Source organism: Macrobrachium nipponense, chromosome 19 (assembly GCF_015104395.2).
Source record: "Macrobrachium nipponense isolate FS-2020 chromosome 19, ASM1510439v2, whole genome shotgun sequence".
Taxonomy (NCBI): domain Eukaryota; kingdom Metazoa; phylum Arthropoda; class Malacostraca; order Decapoda; family Palaemonidae; genus Macrobrachium; species Macrobrachium nipponense.
This window is the reverse complement of record NC_061088.1, coordinates 13420439-13437161: the sequence shown is the minus strand read 5'-3', so window position 1 is coordinate 13437161 and position 16723 is coordinate 13420439.

The following is a 16723-nucleotide window of genomic DNA, read 5'->3' as shown; positions in this document are numbered from 1 at the left end:
GTCTCTTTCTGCATCAAAGAATTCAGCCAAAATACGAGTTTACGTTTCAGAGCATCCATCAAAGTTTTGTATTAAATGATCACGATGGTAACCAACAGATGCAGGAGAGAGAGAGAGAGAGAGAGAGAGAGAGAGAGAGAGAGAGAGAGAGAGAGAGAGAGAGAGGGGGGGTTAATGATATGCTGGCAAGCACTTGATTGGTTGGTTCTGTTAATTGCCTTTATTCGCTTCATCGTTGCCATAAGGAAGATATTGTCTATATAGTCAGAGTATCATGCCCCATTGATAAGGTTGATCATATTATCTTGTTGTTTTATCAGTGATGATTTTACCATTTGACATTTGTATCGACAGCTGCTCGTATAAAATTTGGGATGAGTTCCAATCCATGGTATGGTTTATGTTATTTATATGATGGAATATTACTAAACTAGGTTGTCCATATCTAACTGAGCGCTTATGATGAGTTAATCTTTGCAAGAGATTATCCTGTGAATCCATAGTACTTAACTCACAATCCCTACAGGGGATTACATAAAATCCTACATCTTTAGAAACTGGTTTCTGCTGAACGTTAATTAAGGATTTCCCCAAGGTATTTAGATAAGTGAAAATGAAAGGCTTGGGGTGGCCTAAGGTTTGTGTGACCTCTCACAAATTATCCACACATGGTAGACAGCAATTTTTAAGAGAGGGTGGATAGCAAGATGGAAGGAAGTGAATATGAATAGAGGTACAGTAAAAGGAATGAAAGGGGTTGCAGCTAGGGGCCGAAAGGACACTGCAAAGAACCTTAAGTAATGCTTACATTGCACCATGTGAGGTGCACTGACGGCACTAACCCCTACGGAGGTATCTAAAGGTGGAACTGGGATAAAATCCAACCGATGCACTAAGACGCGATAGACGGCCAGGAACAGAGCAGAAATGTGGGGAATAATGAGGTAAAGTAAAAGGTTAAAAACTGTGGGCAGCTAGGGACCGAAGGATCGCCACAAATGCCCTTTAGTAATGCCCACGGTGCACCACAAGAGAGAGAGAGAGAGAGAGAGAGAGAGAGAGAGAGAGAGAGATGTCTAATCCGAAGCAGAAGATCACCTCTTGAAAGCGGCAACGCTAGAGAATTAATGACAGAATTTCATGGCCTGGCGTTTCTCTGGAACTGATGACATTGGAAATATACGAGCGCTGGAAGAAGAGAGAAACTAACAAAAAGTTCTGGCCGGAGGTCACTTCTAACCAACGCTGAAAAACGAGGTCGCATAGATATGGAGATTAACAGCGACAGAGCTAATATCACCTGATATTACTTCGTGGGAAAACGTAGGGTCGTCTTGGGACTCTGAAATGCCGGAGCTTATGCAAGACTCATTCATTTACCTAAGCGCAATAAGAGCAGAAATTCTCTTCATAAAACGTCTAGTTATTTCCATTCTTAGCACTTCATATCTGCTGATGTTTTTTACCTAAGCTGACTCTATTCCTTCGTCGTTTAATCTCCTCTGCAGCAATTTATATTGCTCGCCAAATGTTCTTCGCAAACTCACATTATTTCAGATAGTTCACTCCATTCTTTACGAAGAATCGAGCGAATTTTTCTGATCATTTCAGACCATGGACCATCAACAAAGGAGAGAGAGAGAGAGAGAGAGAGAGAGAGAGAGAGAGAGAGAGAGAGAGAGAGAAATCGCTGTCCCACCCAGGATATCACTTAGGACGATACATAAGAAATCACGGCTATTCTTGGAACAAGTTTCAGAAATACGTAGAAGAACGCAGTAACAAACATTTTCCTTTGCCAGCTGGTGCGAACTTCAGTGGGTCACAATGTGGCGTGAGTAGCTAACAGAGTGGAGACAGAGTGAGAGTGAATATTTCCATTCAAACTGCCATCAGAATTCTTCTGACATCATGGATGATAATAAAATGAAATAATGAATAATTCTAAATTTCTCTCTTTCCTCGACACCTAAATATAAAATTTTAGTATCCAGAAGTCGCCATCCCTTCCGTTCTACGCACTAAAGTTTTGGAATGAGGCTGCAATGCCGTGGCCATATCCCCACAGACGGTCGCAGTGACCTATAACCTGCTATGCTGCTAGGTGTGGTCACCCTTCCAAATACTAACCAGATTCGATGATTGTTAAATATCAGTGATCGATGTTTAATGAAGCAGACTGGCAAAATAAGTAATACGGGCAAAAAATGTAACTGAAAGTCTCAATGACTGTTTGCAATCAAAAAGAACAATTTAAATAGCAGAGACGTCTATGCTGCATCGTCAACGAAGAACCAATGAGGAGATACTCTACTTTCTATACCAGAGGTTCTTAACCTTTTGGTTACAATGTCCCCTCTGAGAGTTGGTCCTTTCTTCCACGGCCCCCTTGCATCTATGAGTAAAATTCCCTTCCAGATTTAAAGACAAATAAAAAAATGAGAAAGACAAGGGGTTTCGAGGGATAAGGAGAGAGGTAAATAAATAATTACAAACACTGGTCAGCCCACGACGAGCCATAACCTAGGGTAGTAAATACTTTTGGACTCGGATAGTAACTTATAAGGCGATACTTTTGCATTTTTTTTTTCCAGAAACCTCTGAATATTAGTTTATCACTCTTGTTAAGAGAATAACGAACATGATTTGAGATTTTTTTTTCCATTTTTCCCTATGGCTCACGCCTCCCCTGGAAATTGCTGATGGCCCCCTAGGGGGGCGCGCACCCCCCAGGTTAAAAACCACTGCTGTATCCTAATTTTCCAAAAAATGAACTAGCCCAAAACGTTATTGCTGAAACCTTTTCAGAAAAAAGTGCTGACTCAGCGGTGGGGTGAGAAAAAACCAAACGATATTTCTGGTCTCGTTTATGCCAGCGAGGAAGTCCCGGATGTGAAACATGCATGTGCAGGCACTAAAACATTCGAGTGGAGGTATTCAATTGTGGATCCAGCATGGGGGCCGAGGTGTTACCTTTGTCAACGTAATGAAGTATGGACGTTAAGGTACTGCAAACTACATGTGAGGGGAGCGGCACATGCATGTTGGAGTAGTTAAACATTCATCAGAAAATATTGAAACATGCAACAAGGAGATAATTAGTGAGTCTGTGCCTGTGATGTATGTAACGGTACTATGAAATGCAAGTGAAGGCAATGAAATAAGCAATTACGGTACTGAAATATTTATTTTTAAATATCGAAACAGAAATTAGTAGGAAATAAAAAATTATTGTGACATCAACAAATGATCTTTATCAAAGTGATAAATCACGTAAGTAACCAGAATAAAATAATACGACACGCAGGTGAAGGTTTATAATAATTCTATCAGGGATGATAAAATATGTGAAGATAATAAGGAACGTTAATAAACATGCATGTGGAGGGCAGTACATACGCCAAGAAAAATTGGAATACAGTACTTGTCGAAAAGTATTTGATATGGACAATGTTATGAATGTGTATGAACGTAAGCCGGTCTCTAGCCCTTATAATATAAAGACTAAACTGAGGATTAAACAAGCCTCTAACTTAAAAAAAAAAAAAAAAAAAACCTTTAGCAGCCTGGTGCAAGCGACAATTTGTCATAATGAGACTCGGAAGCCAACAGAGAAAGAAAGTAAATAAGTAAAATAACCAGCAGTCTGTTCACAATTAAATTAAAGTAAGCATGACACCTCCATTCCTAGGAATTCGGTGCCATTCCGCCTGGCACATTTCGAAGGAAAAAGGTGGTTGGGTGTGGTCGGAAGGCAAGATATTACATGTCTTAATATTGTTTTGTGCGTGTAGGTACTGATCTACTGTGTGCGAATATAGATTAATGTATGGTACAGATAGATAGACGGATGGATGAGATAAACAATTGTTGATGGCCCAGAACGGCCTATCAACAACATTGATTTCAAAGTTTGTTAAAAAACGTCTATTTTGTTATTGATAGTTTCACTCTCATGGCATAAGGAAACCCCTCTTCTTTCTCGTTATGAATTTAAAAGGGACAATGAACCCCTCACGGCAGTGCGCTCTCTCTCTCTCTCTCTCTCTCTCTCGCCGGTACTAGATATACCTAATTAATTTCTTAGGTCTCTAGAGGTATATGAGATTCTCGGCAACTCTGTTATGTCTCCCTTCCCTTCCTCGTTAATTATTGCAAAATCGAGAGAGAGAGAGAGAGAGAGAGAGAGAGAGAGAGAGAGAGAGAGAGAGAGATTCGCACTTCTTCAATATCATTGACACGAACCATATAATAACCACTCAAATACGTAATCCGGTAGAGAGAGAGAGAGAGGCAGAGGCCTAAGACATGAAATCTATGCAGCTGCTCCATCAACCATCATAACATTCTAACTCAATTAGTGCCCAAGTGGAGGCATCTCCGATAAAGAGGAACACAGTCTCCTCCTCATTAGCTCTTTCTGTTTCCACCCTGACCTTCTACTAGTGCCCTTTGACACTCAACACCAACGCCCCCCGCCCAGCCCCCCCCCCGTCCCCTCTCCTAGGTCCTAGGCCTATTGCTCAGGGAGCATTTCGGTAGGTATCAACTTGATGTCATTTTTTTGAATAGTCGGTATGAATAAGACCAGTCTTTTCCTTTAATGTATATGGTTGTCCATACACATTATTCTTTTAATTGCAGGTTTTATTGAAAAGAAAAACTATTGTGGCCGAATTTTGTTCAGTCCTCAGATCTTAAAAACTACTGATGCTAGAGGGTTGCAAATTGGTATGTTGATCATTCACCCTCCAATCATCAAACACACCAAATTGCAGCCCTCTAGCCTCAGTAATGATTTGATTAAGGTTAAACTTAGCCACAATCGTATGTCTGCCAGCGATACAGGCCAGGCCAGCCACCGGATCGTGGCTAAATTTTTCGTGGGACCGCGGCTCATACAGTATTTATAACCTAGACCACCGAAAGATAGATCTATTTTCGGTGGCTTTGATTATACGCTGTAACGGCTGTACAGAAAACTCGATTGCGCCGAAGAAATACTTACTTACTTACTTCATCTAATCCACTATTTATCATTCATTTCTTATCACGTCTCGTTACAAAAAAGGTTTGTAGTTAGCTCTTCATCGGTATTTTCATTGGCATCATAGGTGGGAATTTTAATTCACTTTTCTCAATACAAGTCATAATCTGAACAGGGCTTGATACGGATTTCTGTAATCTTTAAGTCTGACATACCTACTCTCCAAAAATAAAAATAAATAAATAAATAAAAAGCTTGAGTCAACTGAGATACAATGGAATTTATAAACATGAATAATTCTCTATTTCTCGCAAGGAATCAACTGCCTCCCTCCTGCTGGACCTCGTCTACTTGTGTGAGTATGAGAGACAAAGGACGAAGGAGAAAGAACGTATGAATACTGCAGGAGTCACTTCATAAGTATTGAATACTGTAAGAGTCACTTCACTTCATAAGTTTGAATCACAGTCGCGGACAACTATTCTAAGTAATTTTTAAACACCGTTCAGGTTTGCGTAAAAGAAGAGACTATTGCAAAATAGAAACTGTCAACAGACGCATTAACAGAATCGTGTGACGGACAATTTAGCGAAGTACAATGAACTCATACGCCAATGAATGTTATCACACACCACACACGTAGAAAGAAGAAGAAGTAGAAGAAAAGGAAGAAGAAGAAGTAAGACGCATGCTCCCAGAAAGAAAGAAACATAAAAAAAGGACTTCAAAATCAATAATGAAATCCCTTCAGCGACATATAATAAAACAACATTGCTCAAGATCCTTCCCAGTATCCGACCTAACAAGAGCTACGGCATTAGCAACGAAAATAGCAACAGGGGCAATCTGTACTGAGACACGTGTAACACTAATACAAAGTCGTCATCTCCAAGGGAAGAGACTATAGAGGAGGGACCCCTCTTTCTTGGTGGATCAAATCAATGCGATGCTGTTCGTCAGACAACCGGGGAAATGGGACAAACTTAGCCTTTAATCGGACGAATTCTTCTGACATTAAATGGAAGGATTTCATGTCTTCTTTTTCTTTTATTTTTACTCATAGAGTCCTCTGATGGAAAAACGACCTTCGCTGCCATACAAGTCAGCCTAAAGATGTGGTGACATAGGGCGACTTTAGGTTGAGAGGAATGAAATTGATTTTCGCTTACTCGAGGAGTGAGCCTACAAACTAATTTTTTATTCTTGTTGTTGTTATTGGGAATAGGAAAGATCTTTGGAAGAGCCTAAAAAGGTCTGAAAAAGGTGTTTCGCGTTGAATTAAAGAGACAGGAATTTTAAAATACGATATTTGTGATTTATGTATTAGAATGAAAATTAAGAAAATGAATAATGTGCATGTTAAACAATACAGGAAAATGATTTATAATGAAATACACCTTATTTTTTAAAATTTTCGTTGGAGAAACTAGGATCATTGGCCGTAGATTTTAGTACGTTTAATACCCGTTAGGTTAGGAATATAATGTTTACAACTTATGCGTAAGGGGAAAATCTTGCACGTGTCCCGAGTAAGATGGAGGTCGGATCACGCCTTGTTCTCAAAGTTCGTCTTGGTCCAGTTTATGAATTAAATGTTTACGTCTACTTGTTTATAATTTAGATGTAATATATTGCTGACAAAACTTATTTATTTTTAATTATAATGAATGATTTAACGAGGACAAAGCCATACCAGTTTGTCTATGAGTTTCTGTTTTCTGAAAATTACGGAAAGCAAAGAGAGATTGCTATCAGTATTGTGTGTGAGTGTGTGTGTGTGTGTACCTCGATAATCATGCTTCCTAAAAAGTAGAATATCCATTCTAAGGTAAAAAAAGAAAAACACCAACAAGAGGAAAGAAGATAAAAAGATAACAATTGCTCAAACTGTTCAATAAGTGACGGATAAAATTACAAGAGCGCGCTCCGAAGAATTCATTAAAAAAAGAAGAAGAAAAAAAAAAAGTCTCCGTGACGATCTCTTCCACGGTTTTAAAACCAGTCAATCTTCGTCATTTCTACTGTTCGACTTCATTCTGAAAGGAAATGAGACAATTGCTTACAAGGCTTAAATTCTCAAGAAGTTTTCTCGTGACTCCCAGAGACGGGGAACAGAATATAGAATTTAGGCCAAAGGCCAGGCGCTGGGACCTTGTTGAAGATTAAGCTGTCCTTATCCAGCACGGGGTCTTGCTCATAGAGCAGCCCGTAGTTTGGGACCCATGAAGTCACTCAGCGTTGAAAGAGAAACTGACAGTAAAAAGGTATGAAAGGAGTAACAGGAGGGGAACCCCGCAGTTGCACTATGAAACAGTTGTTAGAGGAGGCGGAAAGTCAAATGGAAGAATTAAACCTTCGAAAATTCTCGTGATTAGTAGAGACGCACAAAAACTACATCACCAGGAATCTCATGGATACACGTAGCTGATTCCCATTCGGACTGAAACATCCGACGCAAATTCACTAAACATTTTCGACTTCAATCACACTCTAGCGGTTCATTTCTACCCAGGCAACGGCCATGGAAAAAGAGAGAGAAATGCTGAACCCTAATGCAACGATGGATGCAGAAACTCAGGAATCTTATTTAGTCAAGAGAATATATCACGATATTAATACGAAATCTTAATATCCTACACCAAATGAGATTCGGAGTCTCCTGACCTTATTATTCGTCCATAAAAACGTTCAACGTTTTTACCGACATTCACCCCCTGCCCTGCAGTCTTGACCGGGCGCAGTGGTCGTGATATTATTATTATCCTCTTTCTTACGCATGCCATACTTCTCTCATTATCGCCTTCCATTCTGCCGAGTCCAAACAAATGCCTTTCAGGGAGGCAATTCTGCGACAGAAATTCTAATTCTCCCTTTTGAGCTCTTCGGAGGAATTTAATTAATTATTCCAACGGCTCATGAATAAGTGAGGTGCCAGTTTTTATTAACATTTATTCCCTCTTGCTTCACATGAAGCGTCATTATAATCTTGATGGGGGAAATCATGAACAGAAGTGGAACACAAAAATAGAACGAATGACAAATTACTATTCCGGGAAAATGACACTAACGGTTTGTATATGTCTTGTAGTTGATATCATTTTCATAACTGAATATCTACTCAGACATTAAGTTCACCGGCCATTATAACTGTTAACTGCATCCAGCTTGGAGCAATTGTAATTGTAATTTAATTGAAACGTAATTAATTACACATTTTTAAGATAACTGTAATTCTTTATTTCGATTTAATTGTAATTGTAGTTGCAACTGAATTTTTCAAATAATAAATTAACTTTATTTTTAATTGTAATTGAGTTACGTTATTAGGAATTGAATTATGATTACGTCATATAAATAGTGCTTTGACAGATACATATACTGAACACAGTGAGGAGGTAGGGGGGGGGGGGGGAGTGCTCTGAAGTAAATTGCATAAATTGATTTTACAAAGAGACCAAATTCACGTATACTTTTTTTTTTCAACAACCTGCATTGTTTGTTTTTTCCTTGGTAATAGACGTTCGAAATACAATTGTGCATCAAGTACGTTTTGTGTGTTTGTAACTGTAATTTCATTTTTGAATGATTAAAAGAATAATTATACTAATTGCATTTGACATTTTTCCCATCCTTGTAATTGTAGTTGTGACTGCATTGTGATAATAGCTATATTTTTTGTAACTGTAATTAAATCTTTGAATGATTAAACGAGTAATTATAACTGCATTTGCCAATTTTTCCATCCTTGTAATAGGACAGGTAATGGTAATTGTAACAGACATAAAGACCTATTTAGTTAATTATTCCCATGCCCGGGTGCCCTCCCTCCCGGATTGAATAGGATAAAGTCCGTCTGTCCTGTCTGCTGTAACAGTATTCTTTACACCGAGGACTGGGGGCATCTTCCGGCCTATTTAGAAATCAAGACAGAAAATAGAGGGAGTTGGTCTAATTTGCCTCATGGAAAAACCGAATTTGGACTCCTTGCTGAACTGTTAAGGACCAATTCAAAGAAAGGCAGAGCCCTTTAAATAGTTTTTCGGCGATATACGACATGCTCAGTACTGCCCACAAAAGTAGTAAGCCACCTGTGAAAGACCAATAATTTTAAAAATATTATATTATTATTATTATAATCATTCAGAAGATGACCCTCTATTCATACAGCACAAGCTCCCGAGGGGGCCATTCTCTTGAAATTCAAGCTTCCAAAGATTATTATTATTATTATATTATATTCTTATTATTTTTTTTTTTTTTGCTCTATCACAGTCCTGCCAATTCGAACTTGGGTGGTATTTATAGTGTGGGGTTGGTTCCGGGTTGCATCCTGCCTCCTTAGGGAGTCCATCACTCTCTTACTATGTGTGCCGTTTCTAGGATCACACTCTTCTGCATGAGGCCCGAGCTACAAAAAATCAGCCTCTAGTTTTTCTAGATTCCTTTTTCTTTTCCAGGATTCTTGGGATCGTGCCTGTGCTCCTATGATTATGGGTACGATTTCCACTGGCATATCCCATATCCTTCTTATTTCTATTTTCAGGTCTGATACTATCCATTTTTTTTCCCTTTCTTCTCTCACTCTGGTGTCACCCTGGTATTGCGACATCAATGAGTGATACTTTCTTCTTGACTTTGTCAATCAACGTCACGTCCTGGGTCCTATTTGCCACGTATCACCCTATCCGTTCTGATACCATAGTCCCCAGAGGATCTTTGCCTGATCGTTTTCTATCACTCTTCAGGTTGGTGCTCGACCACTTATTACTGCAAGGTAGCTGATGTTTCTTGCACAGGCTCCAGTGGAGGGCTTTTTGCTACTGAATCATTGCCTCTTTTTGTACTGGTTCTGTGCAAGTGCCCCGGGCATTCAACTTGCTATGTGGTTTATGTTTCACTTTTTCGTATTGCACTTCCGTACATATGGGAGAGATGTTATTTCTGTCTATCGTACTTTGAACATATCTGGTTCTTAGGGCCTGATCTTGTGCCCTCTGTTATCATTCTTCAGTTTCCTTCTTTAGCTCTCCCCCCTCTGTAGCCATTGCCAATTGTCATCGCTGGCCTAGTTCTTTAGTCTGTCTCATGTATTTTGTCCGTGCATTGGTTTGTTGTGCCAGTCCTCTGTTCTTTCTGTCTTTCTCCTCCTTGTCTCCTGTATATTTTCTGGGTCTTCGTCTGCTTTTATTAGTCCTTCTTCCCATGCACTCTTTAGCCCCAATCGTTCTTCACTGGTTTTCAGATATTTGCCCCAGTGCTCTGTTTTTCGATGTTGACGCAGTCCTCTATACTGAGTAGGGGTCCTCCTCCCTCCTTTCCCTTTCGTGTTATGTATAGTCTGTCCGTATTTGCTCTTGGGTGTAGTGCTTTGTGGTATTGTCATATGTTTTCCTGGTTTTTCTGATCTATGCTGCGGAGTTCTGCCTTCGGGTCCATTCCACTATTCCTGCGCTGTATCTTGATTACTGGCTACTGCCCATGTTGTTTATGGCTTTTTATCATATTGCCGGCGTTGAGTTTTGACTTGAGTATCGCCTTGAGTCTCTGCATATATTCTTTCTGATCGTGTCCTTCATCTCTTGGTGTTTTTTGTTTTATATCTCCTCCTTCCATTATTCCCAGGTATTTTGTATCCTGTCTCATCTATGTGTTTGATGTTGCTCCCATCTGGTAGCTTTATCCCTTCAGTTCTCGTTACTTTGCCTGTTTGTAGTTTGACTAAGGCGCATTTTTCTATTCCAAACTCCATCCTGATGTCCCCCAGATACAATCCTTACGTCTGGATTAGGGTATCTATTTCTTGATGCTCTTACCACCATACAGCGTTGATGTCGTCCCCATGAACATCAGATGGTTGATTCTGTTGCCTCTTTTTCTTGAGTTGGTACCCGGCAATCCATGGGATCATGGCTACTACGAAGAGGTGGTGGGGACAGTGAGTCGCCCTGGAAGATCCCTCTCCTGATATTAACCTCTGCTAGTCTTATTCCAGAGCCTTGTAAGTATTGTATTCCAGTTGCGCATTGTATTTTTGAGGAAGCTGATGGTGTTTTTCCTCTGCCCAATATATTTTCAGGCATTCTATTAGCCATGTGTATGGTCTCATGTTCGAAGGCTTTCTTATAGTCTATCCTGCCATGCTTAGGTTGGTTTTTTTTTCCTTCTCCTACTGTTCTTCATTACCATTTTGTCTATCAGGAGCTGTCTTTTGTGCCCCTACACTTCCTTCTGCAGCCTTTCTGTTGGTGGGGGATGGTGTTTGTCTCCTCTATGTAGTTGTATAGCCTTTCACTGATGATACCTGTTAGTAACTTCCACATTATTGGTAGGCAGGTGATAGGCCTGTAGTTACTGGCTATATTTCCCTTAATCTTGTCTTTTTGTACTAAGGATGTTCTTCCTGTGGTCATCCATTTGGGTGCTTGGTGATTTGAGATACAATGCTGGAGGTGTTCTGCTATTCGTGGGTGTAGGGCCTTGAAGTTTTTGAGCCAGTATCCATGGACTTCATCGGGACCTGGGCTTTCCAGTTTGGCATTTTCTTTAGTTGGTGTCTGACTGTGTCTGTCGTGATGTCTGTGAATCTTTGTTTTTGTTATTCTCCCTGTTTCTTCTTCCTTGACTTCCTGGAGCCATGTTGCTAGTTTGTTGTGTGATACCGGATTGTTCCTATGTTTTCCCAGAGTCTCTTACTTGGTTCGGCCTTCAGGAATTTTCTGGTGGTTGTCTTCTCTTAGTTGGCTGTATAGTCTTTTTCTGGTTGGTTCCGAATAGTTTGTTCTGTTGGTATCCCTTATTCCTGTTCATGACCGTTGGATCTTATGTGCTTTTGGCCTTAAGCCTCTGTTTTAACATCTTCTATTGTGTTGTTTAGTCCCCTCTCTTGTACTTTGTATTTCTCGTTGAGTTCCTCCCTTGTTTTCTTGCTTCTTAGCCTTTTTTCTGCCATCTCTTTCAGTTTACTCAAGTCAGATCTCATCACCATGATTTGCTTTTTCCAGCGCCTTTTCCAAGGAGGTTGCTGTTTTGGTTGGCTGTTGGGTTGGTTGTGCTGGTGGTGTTGGTGTTTGAATTCCCATCAGTTCTGCTACTAATCTTGCTCCTGCATATCAAGTTATTTGTTTTCTGTGATACTGGTGGTCTGCATTATGCCCAGTATTTCATTGACCTCACTTGTTTTCTCCCTTAGTTTCTTGGTGTTGTAGGCTTTCATGGAGGGGATCTTTGTTCTCTCTGTATCTGGCTCCATCCATTGTCTAATCTTTTCTACCCATTCCGTCCTCTCTGTTACTTCATCGGTGTTTCTTCGTGTGTCGTTGTTTGATACCTCACCTCCCTGTCGTTCTTCTGTGGCATCGTCTCTCAGTTCGTCTTCGTGTAATTCGTTGTCGTGTGTCATTTCCCTTTCCAGTTCTTCTCTTTCTGTTGGGGAGAGCCAGTTCTTTTTCTTTATGTTCCTTGCTTGGTCTGCCAGCCTCTGCTCTGTTTGGGGGGTGTTTATTCCTCTCATTCCAGATGGTTGACCAATCTTCTTCTATATCCTCTCTCCGTCGTTTTTTGCTTCTGATGTAGGCATCTCCATATTTCCTTATTTTCTTCTCTTGTCCATTTCTTCCTTTTTGCCTCTGTAGCTCCAATCTCAGGCTGTTGATTATTGTCGTTGTGGTGATCATATTGCTGGATGACGACCTCCAAGTACCTGACCGTCTTCCCCTTCAATTGGGTTGAATACCTGGTTGCCGGACGAAGCTCCTCTGTTGCCAGAGTTTCCATTTACGTCGTTGTCGTTTAATCCTTCATTTCTTTCCATCATTGCTGAGTTTTTGCTATTTTAACCCATAGCTGGACCCTACCCCCCCCCATCAGGGATAGGTACTCATTTACAGTTGAGTAGACTGAGGAAATTATGGTTAAAGATCCTTTCCCAAGGAAATCAACGCCGAGGAGAGCGGTCACCATCCAACGACTGACCAGTGCAATGTTGCTTTACTTGACTTAAGTCTATTGACGACCTAACCCACTCCTCCACGGCGCCACATATTATTATTATTATTATTGTTGTTGTTGTTGTTGTTGTTGTTCTTAGGAAGCAGACCCTCTCTCAAGCATACTTTTATTTAAAAGTAGATGGCTACTTCAGCAGCGTTATACTTGTAGATATTCTTTTCTATTTTCCGAATAGCGGCTTTTTCCGTGCGACTTAAACAGGCTATAGAGCGCCTATAGAGGTCATGATCAAATCAGTGTCAAAATCGGTGAATATATTTTATTTTTACAGTCATCAAAGTCATTAACAATATTCTCTCTCTCTCTCTCTTTCTTGAAGCGAGCTTTCGTCTGGAGCTGCCAGACATCCTAGGCTAGGAAGCTGAGGGTGGACTGCTTTTAGTGTGTTGTTGTTGTTTAAGATTAAGCTGGCTTTATGCCAGCACAGGCTCTTGCTCAAGAGCAGCCCGTAGAGTTTTTAGTCTGGTGTCCGTCCTCCTTGTATTTGGGGGCGGCAGCAGGGGGTCTGCCCCATACTGATCTCCTATTGGCTGGTGGCGGTGAGTCTTTTGTTTTCATTGGTGGCTTGAGCTAGGTCTCAAGCTACTTTCGCCGAGTCGATCGTTGGGAAGCTGCAGGCTCTGCAGCCGTCTAGACCTCCTGAGCTGCTCGGTAGCGTTGTTGGACGGTGCGTTTCGCTGCGGGACGTCACGGCTAATATGATCGTCGTTGCCTGCAGGATTGTTATCTCGTTTAGGGGCGTCGTCTTCCGTAGAATTGTCGTTGTTGGTGGCAGGTCTTCTCATGAGAAATTCTTCTTGCGTCGTATTCAGTATTGGTTTTATTTGCTGGAAGGAGACAACCTCTGGCGCGACGTAAAACCCGTCAGTTAACGCCTCCAGTCCACAAACACAAAAGGGGTGGGGGGTGGGGGGGAGTGTTACGGATCCAGAGATCTCAGAGACAATGTTACGGTGTCGAAATATCCTGATTAAAGGTCGACACAATGTTACGTCCTCTGAGAGAGGTCCGCTTCAGGTTCGATATGAATAAAAAAAAAAAAAAAATATTTTTCAACACAAACAGTTTGAAACTGGGATAATGAATATAGAAAGAAACACTACACAACAAAGGTTTATTACAAGCTTACTAACAAAGGTAAATGCAGAATGGTATCTCCTATTTACATAAAAAGATAGAATCTTACATTGCATGAACTGGGGGAACAGTGCGGCAATTAAAATACTTGCTACTCAATTTGGCGATTCGACGCGCTAGCTTCATAAATGTAGAGCGGCAATTGCAGTCATCCTCTTGACTCCGTATTGCAGAAATAGTCTATTCGTGAGGCAGGATATCCCCCCTTTCTTCTCTGAAGTCTGCTGCTCAACGTAGAGACAACTCGTCGTCCACTCCTGAAGACGATTATACCAATATCCAACCAAACTCTCGAGCAACTTTTCTTCTTGATTGATGCTTCGTCGTTCCTTCGTCTCTAGTTTCTCTCTGACGATCACTACTGCTGATCTCTCACTGATAATCTGTTTCGGTGGCTCTTACTAACTGTGATCTCCCTCTTTTACAATCTCTTCCTTCTACGATCACTGCTCTCCAAAGTTCGTTCGTCGTATTTATACGGCACTCTGGGGGCGGAGCCTACGGCGAACGTCACCGACTCCAGGGATTTCTAGAACTTCTTAGATGAATCTAGACGAGGTATTGCATCAGAAATCGCGGCGTTTCTCACGTAACGACGAGTTCCACAACACTCCTGCCGATTCTAGAATAGCCGCGAGCATAGGCGCCTCCAACAGTGGCACGAAAGCCTCCTTGCTGCCGACTTCTCGAAAATGCGTTCTCCTTTCCTTTATCTTTCTTTGCTATGAAGCAATTACCATCACACGCCCCCCCAAAAGAGAAAAAATGAAATAAACTGATTTTATTTTTTTCTAAAGAGAAGCAAGAATTAAACAGCGGGGAAACAATTCTGCATAAAGCTTTAATCCAGTCAAACACGCACACTTCCCCACTCACACACTCACTCGTGCGATAACAGAAAACGGCTATTAGGCTACTCATTCTGAGAAATTCTCTAAAGTAGCTATCTGCTATAACATTAACCTTCTCTCTTACTTTTTCCGTTTTCCTGAACTTAGATTAAAACTTATAAATACTAAACACCTCTTGTGTTTTCTCTCAAAACTAATCTCACTCAGTAACACTGTTACACGGGCGGAGGCCAAGGCACGGGGCGTTGTTTATAATTCTGAAGCAAATTTACATTCATTGCCTTTGCTCTATTCTTACCCACATTAATTCCATAACGTATGTTTCCCCTCTTCTCTAAAACTGAAAAAGAAAATTCAATCTTATAAGGTAAAAAAAAATGGACGTACTAAAACTTTATCTCTCCACACAAACTTCTCTCTTTTGCCCCTAAGATTAAGGTTTCCTTCAGTTCCCCCTTGACTTCCGTTCGGGTTTTCTTTCGCTAAGTGCCAAGCGCTTCCGTTCCCCTCCGCAAGCTGCCAAACATCTCTTAGATTGTTTTTGTAATACTCAAGATTAGTTTTATGCAATCATCTCTACCCTTACCTCTAGGCAAAGTTCCGAACATATTTATAATTACATTATCAAAAGATTCGCTACTGAAGGAATATTACACAACGGAACTCTGGGAATTACTTGAATCGGTTTCCCGGCAACTTGATATTCCTGACAGCTCAAATCATGCCTCTTAAAACATACATCATTTTTCATCTTAGCCAAAAGTACTCCTACTATAGACCTGAAAGTTTTTATTTACTCCTAAATGTCCTTGCTCATCGTGAGCTAACTCCAAAATTAATTCATGAAGCTTCCTAGAAACTACTAATTTTTTCTGTGATTCCTCCTTCACTACCTGACTTAGGACAACATGACACAAACTTCATCCTTTACACAAAAAGTTTCCTTACACACATCATCGAGATCATCATCCAGCTCATATTCAAAAATTCGGGTTAGTGTCCTCTCCTCTCTCTGCAACTTGACTAGCTCATCCTTATCCAAATGTTAGAGCCTAATTCACACCGTACTAGTACTAGATACTGGTACATTTACTACGTTACTCTCGACAGCTACGCCTTCCGTTTGGCTCTCACTGTCAACGATAGGGTTAGGTCTCTCAGCCACACTCATGCCAAGATCAACCTCGCTACCTCTATCACACTCGTTCGAATCCACGAACTCACACTCGTTCGAATCCACGAACAAATTATGATCGTAGTCTATGTCTGTATCTAAACCCGACCTAGTTACTACCATTTCAGGCACTGGAATATTCCTCACAACAGGATTCACATTCTTGGATAAAGCTAAGTCAGTACCGACAATAATGTCAACGCCTTCAACGGGCAAACTGTCCACAACTGCAAGTTTTATTTCTCCTGACCACAACCTGACTTTCTAAATTCAACTTCAACAAAGGACAAAGAACACACGTGTTAGAAATCCACCTAACATAACTTTCTCTTCTTTACTGATTTCTGCCCATGTTCGGCACACACTCACTCCTTATCAGTGATACAGTGGCCCCTGTGTCTCAAGCAAGACCACTTCTCTCGAATCTACTCCTCCAAGAGAGGAAACTACGTCTTCCGACAGAAATTCGCCAAAAACTTTCCTAGTTTTCTCTCATCACATCATCCCTATTTGACGAAAGGTTAACTAGCGATACTGGTTTCTTACCGTCCTCCTTTCTGCTGCACA